The sequence below is a fragment of the Balearica regulorum genome, chromosome 12 (genome assembly GCF_011004875.1).
Source record: "Balearica regulorum gibbericeps isolate bBalReg1 chromosome 12, bBalReg1.pri, whole genome shotgun sequence".
Lineage (NCBI taxonomy): Eukaryota > Metazoa > Chordata > Aves > Gruiformes > Gruidae > Balearica > Balearica regulorum.
The window spans coordinates 14,562,603-14,578,309 of NC_046195.1; positions in this window are offsets into that span (position 1 = coordinate 14,562,603).

Below are 15,707 nucleotides of genomic sequence, written 5' to 3' on the forward strand. Positions count from 1 at the left end.
AGTCTTAGTGAAAGCAATCTATACTTTCTCAAGGAGTTAGACATATCCAAACACTGGGTCATTGTGCTGATGTGAAAAGCAAGCCCTTCATTCTAGATAAAGAAAGAGAGAAAAAAAAAAAATCACTCAGTTTCACTGAGTACATTCAGTGACAGCACCAGTGTTGCCAAATCTGACCATTAGGTCTTACAATATTCCCTGTTTTTCTGAAAATAAGAAATTATGTGTAGCTCATGAAAAATGAATGGCCTGAATTTCCAGCCTTAATGGTTGCAGAGAACAGCTTGAAAACCTGAAATGGGTGTGCCTCAACCTTAGAAAACCCAAAGGCAAATTGAAAATATGCATTTTATTGTTTTTGATCATCCTTGTTATTTTAAGTCATGCATGACTTTTCTTGGAAGCCTGATGCACAGCTTTTAAATGCTCATATGGGGCTGCAGTGTCCCACGAAGAATGAAATGCAACTGCAGGAGCTGTACCCAGGTGAGACGTACGGGGCAGCCAAGCGTTTTGTATTTGCCAGCAATTCCTGTTTCATGCTGGCAAACACGAGGAGTCTGACACTCCTGGCGTTTTATGGGAGCAGAGAAAGTTGATGAAGAACAAGGCGAGGGGAGGAAGGATTCCTGCCTAACTCAAAAATAGGTGAAAGTTGTTCCTGAGGAAAAAAAAAATAAAAATAAGCTGGATCTAACTGCTACCGCTGTGTTAATGAATGGTTGGGAAGACAGTGAGGGAAGGCATGTGTTTATATCACGGAGCTGGTAATAAGAGATTCTTGTTCTCAACCTGATTCTGCCACTGACTCATCCAGCAGGGTTAGGCCTATTTCAGTTCTCACTTCAGAGTAGATTAGACTTAACTATAGACCCAGCTGCTGTCGCATTTACTCTTGTTGAGTAACACTTTCTTGCCTGGTGACACTGTTTGTGAAGGAAGAAACTCCATAGTTCACAGAAGGTGAATGACTGAACCCAACTGTAGAAACAGAAAAGATAAGAAGCATCCACAGCACAGAGGTTTAAGCTCTAAGGCTTAGCTGATTAGGTCTGTGCCTAATGTATCTCTTAATTAGTTGAGCCATACATAGATATCAGGCTCAGCTATTGATCTGCTTCTCTCCAGGCTTTCCTTTGGGAGAAGTGAGTAAGGACTGAGTTGAGATTTGCTCAGTTGGCAAGCCCACAGGACTCATCCTGAGTAGCTGGCAAGGCGATGGAGGACCACCTAGCCCCTCTCCCATGCTTAACTCTGAATCAGCAACAGGGAGGGTGAAGAATTCACAGTATCTTCACAGGGATGCTTCTAAAAATCCTTGTACTTAAGTCTAAGATGCTCTGCTCCAGAACCAAGCTGGGTTTGGAGCCCAGTTTAAACCCTGTTTGTAGAAGTTCTGCCAGCCTTGAGCACACACAGTGTGCTGACACCCAAACTCATCAGCAACCACTGACAGCGCAAAAGCATGATTCAGTAAACCCTCCCAGGGATATTTTTTCATGCTTAACCAAATATTTCATTGAAAAATAAAGTTTTAAATTCAATCAGTTGCATAGATCCCTGGACATCATTTGTTCAGGAAATTATTTGGTTAATACTGATGAGTATTATCAACATGAATATATATATTGGAGGTGCCAATTAATATATCTGCTTTTGTCAATGCCTGCACTGTGCCATGCCCCCATTGCCCCTTGGAGGCATCCTTTGTAGAATGGCTGCAGATCTATCAATAGGCACTAGATTAGACACTAAATCTCATAAAAACTACTGTTATAATTGTATTATATTTAGACAACATAACCACAGTAAAAAGTGAGCTTTTCTCTTGATAGCCCCTCAGATTTCAAATAAACTATAAGCAGAGTGAATTCAGGCCAATGCCTCATTTGCGCTCTTACAGAATCCCTCACATTTTTACTTCTGATTGGAAACATTTTGCATCATCTTCCTTTGCTCGGTGATCTCAAAGAAAACATTGCTACACTTCTCAATTCCTAAATTATCTAGTTCACACTTACTGTCATTATTGCAGTACACAAAAAATCAGGCTGGGCAGCTAAAGATCATCCAGTATTAAACACGCACTTCAGAACTTATAGCTGCCATAAAACCCTCACCTACATGCTTAGTGGCTCAAGAACTTCATGTCCCCCTTTCATTACACATCCATAACTTACAGCGACATAAAAACACATCATTGTTTTCCCTGATAATTTTGCCATCCTGCTGTTTTATGAGCCAGTCGGTTGGTCTGTGAGTACATGCACCAGGTACTGCACCTTGACAAAGGGACTGGATTCTTGCCAAATAAAACAGTCGGACTATTATTATGGCTAATATGCGAGAAGTGTCTGCAATGGGTTTTAAAATAATCTTCTACGTTTATATTGCACCATTCATCCTGAAGAGAACCAAGGTGCTGTGGAGGCTGATAATGGGTCTCTGCTCATTGCTAAAACATAACTGCTGCTAAGCTGGAGAAATAGTGACCATCCTGCACAAACAGCGTTACGCAAGTGCAGTAGGTAATGAAGCAAACAATAATATTGCCATTTGAAATTGCAAGCCAATTACTTGATTTGGAATTTGATGAGGACATAAGAACTGATATGCTGCAGCTTGTAAAAATACACCCCGAAGTATTTTTGGGTCGTTTCATCACTTGTGAGCGATGGCACTTCCACCAGCGTTAGGTTCCTTGTCATCACTCGGCACACTATTTCCAACTGAACTCAGGGACAAGATGATGACTTGAGCAACAAAAGTTAGTTTCCAGTGGTGCACGAGTTTCTCTAGAAAGTTTCCTGAGCAGTCCAGGGACCAGTGAAGTCCAGCTCCCTTTGGCTTAGGAGAGCTTGAGCATACACAGCTTTACTCACTACAGTCCTGGCACGTGATACACGTGGGAAGGTGCATGACAGGCAGCCTTCAGCCAGGGACATGTAGGCGCTTTGCTGATGTCTGAGTTGTAATGCAGATAATAGCACACTATTTAACAACAGTGAATCTCTCCTAAATGTGGTAGGAGGATATGTAACATTTTACTGGACTTAGAGAGATGCATCTTTAGCGCATTCCCACAGTCTGCTCTAATGTCTGCTTTGGGGCTGACTCTGCCTTGTGTACTAAAAGGACAGGAAGATCAGAGCTGAATATGGGGCAGGTGAGAAATCCTTCTATTATGTCATTTGTGTATTCACTGTGTTGCTATATGTAGTTATGAAAAGACTTAGTTATTATCTGAAATAGAAGATAATTCTTGACAGACTGTCCATATCATGTTGCCTCTATATAACCATTATATGAATAGAACTGTACTGCAAGCGAAGACAACTGGTCAGACCTTCCCTTTAAAAGTTATTGCCCAAGGCAGATGGGAAGTACCAAAGCAGCATATACCAAAGTTGAAATCTCGCTTACAGGGAAGATACTGGAATAACTCACTATAGCAGCAGTGAGTGGTTTGTGTCCAAACATGATCCAATGCCGAATTCTTTGCAAATTAAAGATTACCTAGACCCTACAGTTGAATGTCATTTTTAAAGCCAGTAGTCCAACTTAGTCACAAGTTACCCAGCTGGACTCTTGAGATTTAGGGTAAGAAAGGCACATTCCTGGCAGCAGGATGAAAGCTGGATTCACAGTTCAGGCTTTGTGCGCTACAGTGAGCACTGATGTCCCAGGACATCTTTATCTTAACACCAGTCTCCTCCCCTCACTTACAGTACCAGGTATTCGCACTGCAGTGCTGTATTTTCTCTCTGCTCCCATGCATCAAGCACTGTATGTCAAACAAATGGTTTCAGATGGCACTTGTTTTCTGTGCTTAACTGAAATCATTAAACAAATTATTTAGCAGGGTGCACAGGGATTTAGCAGTAGGACTCCCATTAACATGGCCAGACATAGATGGCTAAGTCTCTGCAATAAAATTTCCCTGCACAGTATTGCCTTAATAATCTTTTTAACTTCAATAGTTTGTTCTGTCTATACAGAGATGCTATAGACAAACTGAAGGTAAAGCTTCCCAGATTGTAATCACTCAAAAGTCAATATTCCCTTTCTTCAGGTTCCTCAAGGCAGAAGAAGCCCCATGATGTTGCATGACAAAAGCACAATGTGCCAAATTAAAAGCACTGTAATAGCTGAAACCAACTGCTATCGATCAGTCCTTTGTAGGCTGATAACTCAACTGCTCTCTGGAAATAAATTTCTACAAATTCCTTAGGAGTCAACACTGACTGATGCAATCATTTACTCACAAAACAAGAGATAGCCTGTGCTGACTCAGCATTCTTCCTAATATTTAAATGTCAGAAGGTACCAAAATCCCCAACTTTTATTAAAGGGAGATGGGGACTAGAGACATCAGCATTAGTTTCTGTAGGGTTAGAGAGTACAGAATAGCTTGTCACAATATCCCAGCTCAACTCAAGTAACTACAGGGACATATAGGAACATGGGCAAAAATCCACTACCAGTGAAGGTATTTAGCTTTAACGGTGAACTTCTTACCTATCATTTTGGTTGTTTAACCAGTGAACCTGCTGCAAAACATCCCAGTGGTACAGAACAAACTTCCCCTGAACGTCAGACAGGTACCTCAGGGTGGAAAGATGGTTTACAACACTACTGCACCACCATTCAGATAGCTCCAGTCACATGCAAGAATCATCTACTGAAGGCTCCGATGGATGAGTGGGATTGATTTACAGGAAGGCAGCAAAAGAGATTTGCCTCTGCTGTAAGGATGGCTCAACTCTCACGTCACGGCTACCGCACTGCTCCAAACTGAGACCCAGGGCATTAAGGACAATTGAAATCTGTGTTTGTCCACCTTGATCCATCAAGCTCCAGGTTGCAGCAGTTCAGATTCTGCTTGATGAACAGTCGAGCTGTCTTTCAGCAGGGACAGGGTGAAAGAAGGGAGGGGTGGGAGGGAATGACTTCTGGGAGAAGGAACCACAGCAGTTGGTTGCAAGGCAAGTCATTAGCATGTGTGAATCAGAGCCCCCGTTCTGGATTGTTAGATCTCTGCAAAACCATTAAAAGGAATGAAAGTATAAAGCTGTGGGGGATTCATCTAGCTAGCAGAGCCTGTCTTAGGTCAGACTTACGAGCTACACAAGAAGGTACAATTGAAATTCTATTGTTTGTGTTGTCAGAGAGGGCAGACTAGATGATCCGATTCAAATAGCCACACATTTATCAGAAGAAAGGAACCTATTTTGACCTTATGCACATCCAGTTACAACCTGGCGAGTGCCAGTATAAAGCAGAGGTGAAACACTACCAAGTCATGACTGCAACACCTACCTGAGGAAATGACTATGTGGGCTACAGGGCAACCAACCCAGAGCACAGCCCTTTTGTATGGCTGTGAAAGAAATGTGTATGTATGTGAAAGAAATATTGCATCTTTGCTTGCAACCTGGGCACATTTGGTCTGGACTCAGTGAGAGCAAATAATCCAGTACCTTGGAAGTAACATTTTCAGTCACTTTTCACAGCGGAACACCACTTCCAGTTTATTATTGGGGTTGTAAATATTTGTCTCAGCATTCCTACCTTGTTAGTATCACCAGGAATCAGGGAATACTTTTGCCAAAACTGAGCCCTATTCCAGAGTGCTTCCAGACCGCACTGTTACCCAGCCCTGTTTCCTCAGAAGAGGATAGAAATGTTCATAACTTCAGAATCGAGATGGTAGTTTTACAGGTTGGATCCTGTGCTGCATACTACCTCCCCCCACACAGGAGGATGTGCCATCAGTAAAACTTATACATGTGAGGCTGCAGGGTAGGGCTTTAAATCTGCAGAAAGGAAGAAAGAAGATTGGATTGCATGGATGTTTTAGGATAAAAACATTAACATCTCAAAGATACACAATAGCTAGAGAACCCCAATGCACCTAAAACACCTCCCGATTTCACAAGAGGCCACGGTTAATGTAGAGAGCCTTGTCTGGCAAGGAATTAATACAATAAAACACCAGATATTTTCTTTGTTGGGTATCCAGCTGGACACCACAAACAGAAAACCTGACTACATCATGCAAGTGTGCTGTGCTTTTACCTTCTAAGGGAGATCAGTTTCTATTAGGTTACAAGTTAATTAACTATAAATGTAGTTTATTGCTATTATAGTTATTTCCAGTTTTCCATTTGGAAAACATTACATACTAACAAAACTATTTATTTTAAACCAAAATTTTTACCCTTTTGTGAAATCTATCATTTTAAACTGTTTTGGAGAGCTACACAACAAATTAATTTAGTACACTAAGCACTAAAGAATCTGACCATGACTGATGAGGAATCCCCTCACAAATTGACTATCCAGAAGAAGTGATTAGCAAATAACAAAGGGCAGACAATGTTGTTCTACACTGATTTCCAGATTATACAAAAATAGCTTCTATACATGTGGCTAAAAATGAAAAACATTTTCAGGAGCAAGTACCTTGGATCAAAGATCAATGCACAAGAAAACAAATTGCCTCAGAGTGTGGTAACACAGTTTAATAGCATAATTTTACAGCTAGCAAGCCACACTGTGAAAGAAGAGTGATTTGAAAAGATGAACTTGATAAAACTCTCTTTCAGATTGCCTCACAAGCACTCAGTCTTTGGTGACTTAACCAAAACATATGTCCAAAGAATTATGAGTTCTACATCTTTGGCATCCCTAAGGCAGATCTATCTGTTACCTACAGCATCATGTGGGAGAAAAATGGGATCCAAGAGGTATACACACACACACGTATATATTACATAGATGCCCAAAGCAGCAACTCACTCTAGAACATGCTACATTAGACTGTGTATTAAAACCAGCACCTAGGCCTGGCTGAGACCAAGGTCCCAGCACAGTAGCTGCTGCACAAATAAACAGCTCCTCTGACTTTCAACAAAGGATAGAAGAAAACAAATATTAGGGCTGTGACTCACACACAGATGGCAAATGACTGGAGTGATGCGCCTTTGAGTCAGCTCTTACCTGCTTCAGCTCAGTTTGGCTTGTGGCCACAGACTTGTTGTCATCAGTAGCCCAAGCTAAGCCATCCCAGCATGACCCCAACCAGCTGAAGGACACACAAAAACCCCCTTTAATATGCCTCCTTGGGGCAGCTGCTAAATATAGGCAAAAGACACACACCTGAATGTAATTCTCTAATTTCCTCTATTTTACAAGTGGGGAATTGAGTCACAGAGAGACCAGGAGTTTTCTCAAGGTCATGTGGGAAGGCTGTGGTACAAGTAGAAAAATTAAGTTGTATTTGCTGAGTCAGCAAACCTTCTGGAGAAGCCCATCCTGCAGATGGGGAAACCAAAACTCAGAGAGTTGAAGGGGTCCATCAGGCCAGAGGAACACCACACTTTACATGGAATATAATGACTCTGGATTTTGCCACCTTTTGTAGAGAGCACTGGTCCCTGCCAACACATCCAGCTAAGGATTGAGTTGTACTCAAGTGAGACAACAACTCTCCATCCCCTGTAGGTAGGCAGGCAGAAAAATGACCTCCCTCTGAAACTGTAGTGGCCATTTATTAGCTCAGGAATATAAAGGAGGGATGTAAAGCAAACTAATTATGTTTGATGGGGGCTTTTCGGATCTGAGTTCTGAGTTGCAAAATAGATTGGGAATGGCTGTTTATTGTCAAGCCTCCAAAAGGAGATTAAGGGCGAAGGAGAAACAAGGATGTTGCTGTTATTTACGTTGCTTGAGCACTGGCCATTGGAAATGCATTTCTCATTGAGTGATTAACAGTTATCCAGCACAAAGAGCAAATAAAAACCTTGTCTAACTCAGTCAATCCCATTCTCTCTGGTCTTGCTGCATCAAATTATGTGAAACTGGCTGGTTTATTTACTGCCGCTCCTTAATATCATTAGTCTGCTGTGATGTCATGTTTCAAAATCAGGAATAATTAAGAAAACATAAGAGATCTTTAACTAAAGTTCTTTTCTCTTGAAAATCGATAACTTTAGGCTTCATTTAGCTCTCTGTAGAAAGATTCACATCCCTGCACAGATGAAGTTACTAAAATCAATAGAGCTTTGCTGAGGCACAGGGGGTCAGTCTGTGCAGAGCTCCTCTTACTTCATGAGCAAAGCACTCGCTGCTGGGTCCAAGCTCCCATCTGCATTTGGGTTTAAAAAGGTTTCTCGCCTCTAGAATACACTATGAAAGCCCTTGATTAAGTCATTATGATGCATAATTCCCTGGCATGCCAAGAATCTAGTCCCAAATTGATACAAAGGCAAGTCTGCTAAGGGCGAATGGGCATTCCGGGGTTTTATTGTGAAAACTCAGAATGACATACGCTGAACTGCTGGTATGGAGTTTGCTTGCTGTTGCTACCGATAGCCATTAAAATGCCTCACAGATTAAATGCAATCATCCTCACTGTTGCCTAATGAAAGACTATCACAGTCCCACTCCTGCTGTTTCGTGAAGCCAGTGGGCTTTGTGTCGGCTCCGCACTGCCCAGTGAGCTCCTCCTGCCTTTAATGGGTGAAACACCCAGCAGGAGACACCCCTACTCCCGACATTTAGGTCCTGCCTTATTGCCTTTAACAGCACAAATAGGTAAACGCTTTGCATTGCATTGAGATTATTTGAAAGGGTCTAAAAGAACTTGGCTTTCTGAAAGAGAGAGCCTTTTAGGGCTGGAGCAGGCACCGGTATTAGCATCGTTGCTAACACGCTTCCAGTGTCGGTGCAGGCTTAAGTCCCTAGATGAACCAAGGGCTCTACAGACAGCCATGGCAGTGAAGCGATGGGCAAATGTAATTCAAAGCACAGAGCACTGTGAAGTTCTATGATTGAAAAATGAGCTCAAAAGCAAATTTCTTTCTGCGTTGGTTAAAGAAAGGCAGCAGGTTTGGATAACTAGTCATGGTAGCATCAGCTTCCTTCACACTTATTTAATGGGACGTCATTTTACTTAAAAAGATTGAGAGGATAGTATTACATGCTCAGACAGCACAGCGATGAATGTGGTATAAATACCTGGGGAGACAGATTAGTTAGCTATTTCTGCTCACGGCCTTCTCCTAGGAGCACAGAAATTACATCTCAGCGTGCTTTTTTGGAGGATCAGAAAATCATAATAAACACAAAGATAAAAATATACCATGGGAGTTACAGCTAATTTCTTGCTATAATTTGCAGCAATTTACACATAATCATTGTGGGTCTGAAAATACTGCACAGTGCCAACAGCAGAGTGTCTGCTGAAATGGTGCAAATCAGAAGAATGTGAAATGCAGTTTGGATTTAAAAACCCTCCAGAAGGGTTGTTTGGGATATTAGGATCACGAGTTCTTCCTTGCAGTTGACTTATGCAGGAGATTTTATTCTAGCATATACAGTCCAGTTTCTTAGGCAATAGGTGGATGGAACGAGTTTCATACCAACTGCTTTTAGACTTCAGAAAATTCCTACCAAATGGCAATGTAGTCTGTGTCTTCCTTGTACATTAGATGAAGGGCTTTTTTTTTAATTAAAAAAAATAAAAAGGCTGTAAACAGTAGTCACTAGCACTACAACATTTTCATGCACATAGTCACTTGAGAAGGTAATAAAATTGTAGCAAAATTATTGAGTTAGGGTTCAGAAATGTGTTTTAATATAAATATTTATCTCCAGCATATGAAAATTACTGAAATCAGATTGCACATTAATTTCCTTAAACATAATTGCTATTCAAAGATCTGGATTGATTATAAAAGAGGAAAATATCTGCACACTGCACATTTGTATTTTTGTCCATTTTTATAACTTAAAATAATTAAAAAAAAAATGAAAGGGGAATAAAAACAAATGTTCCCCCAGACAGGAACCCTGCATATAAAACAAACTACAGGTGAGTTATGAACCTCCATGAAGAGTGATTTATAGTAGAAATACTAGTGTTGCTACAACCCTCTTTTATAGGGTCATTGACAGAGGGGATATCGTAAAAGGGGGGTAAAATGATTTATTAAAAGAACGCATTATCTTCTAAAGGAAAGTTATTTAATCTATGAATCACTAACACTTGACCCAGTGCAAAGGTTTCTAGTAGTAACAGGCAGAGATGGAGGCTTGATTGAAATAAGGGAGAAGCACAGAAGCAGGCACGCTCCTGGGAGGGCTGATGTAGAGAACTGCAAACCTCCGAGGCATCCAGGTAAATTGTACCTGGTGAAGTGAGCTTGAATTTTAAAGCAAATTGTTTTAAAAACATGAGATACATAAGCTTACCTTGGAAAATCAAATAGCAAAGAATTTAAAAGCATGCCTAAGTTTAATCTGTTAGTAGCCTTATTGAATAGCTGCAACTTTTTTTCGAAGGCACCTAAAGGAACTGGGCACCGATATCCTATTCACTCAGCGGAAACTCTTTACCTAAATCTTGTTTGTATTTTGAAACTCTTATCCAGTGGGACTCTCTGTATGCTAAGTAAGGATCAGATACGTTCCTGAAATGCTGTCTCATCACATTTTGAGTGTCACCACCATTTAAAGCCGCTTTAAAGCACTGGTGCAGTTGATGGCTGTCTCTCCTGATGGCATTATGTCCAAAGACACAGATCTGAACCCAAGCTGCAGATCAGTATACAAATGGGCTTTGCACATGTTCATGTTGCACCTGCCATAGCAGCGTGAACCAAAAGTCAAGACCAGTCTCAACTTTTGGGATTGGAGGACACAAAAAGTTTTGGTTATCGCGTTGAGGTGAGAGCTCTTGACTTATTTCATGAATACTCAGAAGAAGACTTTTTTGGGGTTTTGCCCTTCTGGAAGCATGTATTTTCAGCAATGAAGCTGGCTTCAGCATACAGTCTTCCTGCTGGGATTTGCAATATCTTGCTAAGCTTCTACCAAGACTTGACTTGTTCATGATCCATTGTCTCGGAAGCTGAGGGATCTGTACTTCTCTGTGTCTTGCTGCTGACAAGGTATGACTATTTGTTTAAATTCTCCTCATCCTAGATAAACATTTGGAAAGGCTTATGGGAACGTAGAACAAAACATGTGTCTACACACATGCGTATGATGACACATGGCACATGCACAGTGGAGCAGCGTGTTTGGCTGCCCCTTGACTCATGATGAGAGAGCATGGCATCCAGAAGAAGCCAAGTTCTGAGTTGAGATGAGTTACCAGAGGAAGTGACAAGGCAGCACCTGAACCCTGAGTAACACAGCCAAACCTAGCCTTTCCTACAGTCCCTCACATTGTTGGAGTGCTATAGAGGAGTCATAAGGGGAGCAGAATGGCCTCTCAGAGAATTCTTCTCATCTTTGGGCAATGGAGAGCCACAGTGTGCATCTTCATATGATCCTTTGCTGTGTGCTATTTTGGGAGCAGGACAGAGCTTGTGCCATATTGCTCAGCCCTCAGTTATTTGGAACTGCACCACAGCTCAACGGTAAGCTGGAGTAGCTACTTGCTTTAGTTTATGTTGGGGGCCACTTTGGCTTTCCAACTGGCCCAGAATGTCTTAGCTGGCCCAGAAGATGCAAAAAACAACTACATCCTCCTATCCTTCCTGGAGCTTGTCTTCTGTGCTACATCTGCATCTCCTGACATACACAGAATGTTAGCTGGCTCTAAGTCTTGCCTTCAATTGCCACAGAATTTGAGGTCCAGGATCCCGCTACAGATATTTCCTATTCTGTCTCCATCCTAGAAACATCAGGAGAGGGGCTGAATATTTTTAGAATGAACTGCCCTCAAAACTTCTTATGGAGATGACCTTTCCAAGCTTTGAACAGGAGACTTTGGTGCTTCCTGGCTGACCGAATTCTTCTGGAAAATTTATTATTTTGGATCATTACCGAGGCTGAGTCCCAATGCAATAGCATTTTAGTTCTTTGCTGCGTACAGAACCTGAAAGCATGCAAGACTTGAAGAGCTCCCAGGAGGTAAGAGGGACTTCTGTGCCAGGCTCCTTCCTCTGCGTGCAGCCAGGCCGGCTGCGACTAGATGGCAGCACTCCACTGGGCAAACCGAGCTCTGAATCCAGCACCAACTAACCACCCCAGCGCACAGAAAAGCCAGCTTGCATATTCCAGTTTATAGGGAAATAGAGGGTAAATAAAAGTCACTAAAGCCTCCTGAAGTCTTGTATCAGGGATGTGCAGGACAGATGGAAAGTGAACCGAGGTGTTCTTTTGCAAAGAAATGCAATACCAAGCAAAAATCACCCTGGTTTGGACATCAAAAAGGGAAGAAAACCAGAAAAAAAATCTGCAATAATTTTCTCAAGGTCTCAAACTGTTCCTCCAGACAAAACTCACAGTTCCCACATTCACCTGGAGCTGGAACAACCCTGGCAAGGCAGATGCAGCATGAATAGCTCAACGAAGCTTTTGTCATTTTGGCTTAGTTTTGCCTCGAACACGACAAGATAACGTCGTCTCTCACAAGTCAATTTTATGAGGATCTGTCAACTCAGTTCCCATCTGTTCTAGAAAATAAGCCTTTTCAGGTTAGGGTAGGATGTGGAGTCAAATCCACAGAGCACAGATTTAAATTAAAGCATTTAAAGCCCCTTGCTGCTGCCAGGTAGTGAGGGCAGGGTTTGCATTTTAGCTTCTATGTCAAGCTGGTTTCTGTTTCAAACCTTTTATTAACACTTACTATGCATAAAAGACAAAGTATATACAGCAAAGAGGAAAAGAAGAGAGAAGCAATGCCCTGTATGAGAATACACTCTTTGCAGCACTGGGGAGATACAGCAGGTAGGAAGAACAGCAGAGATTCATTAAGGTAAAGGTATTCACTTATAACTACAAAATGGGAATAAAATGTTGTAGGAGAAAGGAAGGCACTGCCTAATGTAGAAAATGAGAATCAGAGCATTAGAGTGGCACGATACAGGCAAGAGATCCCAAAGCTGATTTCTTACGGTGCTCAGAGCTGACCATTAGCACTTGGGAAGATTGGGCCATGCGCTCTGGTTTGACTCTTTACGTGTGTATGTAGATATATAATACTGTCGTTGCTACTAAACATCCAACACTTGGAATTGCATCCTCCGCTACACACTATTGAAAAGCAAATGTGTCCAACATTGAAGTCGATAAACCTGGGGCAGCCTCAACAGCTACGTCCAGAGCTCTGGTCACCGGTGTCACAGCTTGCTGTTTGAGATGTCTGCTCAGAGCTGCCACCTCCTCCTGGGAGCTGAGCGCTGAGCTTCCCATCACAGCCCTTTAAGAAATCGAGAGACTCTAAGTAGCAGCATTTGCACCAAAATTGCCAAGGTATTAACATTGATTTCTTTCAATAATGGTGACCTATTCATAGCCTTATTTCATCGCCCTCCTCAGAATCCTGAACGCTCCACTAATGAAGAAACATCTGCTGCTGCCTGTGCTCTGCCGCTGTCAATGGTGAAGAAAACAAAACTTGTCTCCTTAGGTATTGTTCACTGTTCTCATATTCAGCTATTACTTTCATTCACAAAGAATACAAAAAGCTTTTCATTAATCAATTATTAAGAGAGTCAGGAGTGATCTATAACTTCAGACTGTGCTATACAGAAAAAGGATTCTTGTGATTTTTCCTCAAGTCCCCATCTCAGCCCTGTGTGCAGTGAGCATCTGACAGGAGGGAAGCTCTCTGGGTAGACCAATGCCTTCCCTCTGCCCCAGAAGTTTCTGCCCAGATTTACCTGAGTTGGGAAGAGTTAAGGACTGTCACATCTTTTTTTTTTTTTTTCTTTTTTTTTTCTTTTTTTTTCTTTTCTTTTTTTTTTTTTCTTCATTTGCATTCCTCATAAAATGTTGGCAGTTTGCTGAAATCACTGAACATAACAAAGGCAAAGCCAGCCTAACAGCTCTGGCAAGCAGCAGCTGCAGGTATTGGATAGAGGACCTCTGAACTTTGAAAATGAGCTTTGGTAAGAACATGAGTGTGTATGGAGGAGGGAAGAGCGAGCTTCCCAGCCCCAGCCCATTTCCAGTCCTAGCATCCCATCCTTCCCTGGGGGTAACATCTAACATGCAAGGTTTTCCAGCTCACACTGCCCTCCTAAACCCATCCTCTCCCAAGGTGAACACAGCATCAAGCCACTTCTTCCTTTGCTTCCAGGAGAAAGTGAGGGAAATATTTTCCTGAATCCCTGAAGTGACTGATGTCTGTGCTATGCTGGTGATAGTATGAGGTTTCAAACCCCACTGTACATGGAAGATTACTGTGTTATTCTGAGCCAGACTCACCACATACAGAGGGAAAAAAACCTGAGAAGGAAGTGGAAACTATGCTGGTCTATTCAATGGGTTTCTGCAAAACCGTGATGTCAAAGCAGGACCATACACATTTTGGAGGGGCTAGCTAGGCTTATACTGATATCAGAGCTGTATCACACCCTAGATATGCTTTGCTCCAGTATGATTAGGTGCCAGTGCTATCCTGACATCTGAAGCTTGAGCCCTGTGCTGGCCACCAGGCATGCAGGTTTGCTCATCCTCCATAGATCTGAGCATCAGAGAGCGCCCGGGACTGGAAACAGGCTCACTGCCATCCCTGGAGCAAAGAAAAGCTGATGGTGTGTGGGGCTGGGAATGCCTTTCGCTTTCAGAGAAGGAAGAGGTGTGAATGAAAGGTGGATAAGAAGTAGAGGGATGAAGAAATGGGGGTGGAGAAAGAGAGTGGTCTCCAAACATCAAATTGCTTGCTGCTCTGAAGGCTTTGCAATGGGGTGAGGTTCTCTACAGACACATCCTGACGCTTCAGCAAGATCAGGTTGCCTCAGGAGAAGAGATTTGTGAGTAGAGTGGGCTCGACAGTCCCACTCCTTCTCCCAAAAAATAACTGCTTGACTGAAAATTTGAATCTAAGAGCAGTTGTTGTAGGTATCACAATACTTCTTTGTTAGCTGTCCTGAAAGATTCAGATGGTATCGCACATCACTAGCTTGGCCCCATATTTTCCATCGCATGTTCTGACATGCTGACTGCGTTAGCATTGTCTTTTATACTAATAATGTCTTTTACAGCAGAAGTCCCCATAGGGGAAAAAAAATCTTTGAAGCTACCCATTCAAATCTTCAAAGGAGGACCTTGAAGAGCACTCACAGAGTGTGGGAAAGTCTGGAACAGGGGATAATGCTATAAAGCTGGCTTTCCCCTTTTTCCATCCATACTTGTACTACTGTTGCCTTCCCACTTTTTGCAATTATGTAAAGCTCCCTGAGTGCTGACGAAAGTTTATCCATTCTTCCATCCTGTTGGAAATGTCTCCTAGTTTATTCAAAAAGTTGGAAACCAGAAGTAACCCATTAACCTGCAACAGAGATTGCAGCCTTAACCCCTGGCAATGAAGAGATTGGGGTGGGGGAAGAAGGTGGCGGTGGGGGGTATGTGCTGCATGCTCCTATAGCATACACTTTTTAGGCATGTTTTTTCAAGCCAAATGCCTAACCTTTGCTAGCATACACCATTCTTGGCATTTTGTAAGCCAAATGCCAAACCTTTGCTGGTCTTACTTAGCAGAAGTTCCTAAGAAATGCCAATTTATACTGCTAAAGAATGTGGTAAAAGCTGGTAGATTTTAGTTGTGGAATCATACTATTTAGAGAAATAATAAATCACTCAAGAAGACATGTTTTCTCCCCTTGAGCAGACGCTTTTTCTTTCGTTTCCGCTGTGACATATTCCACAACCCACACAATCGTTAAGTCATTAGGCTTTAACAGGAA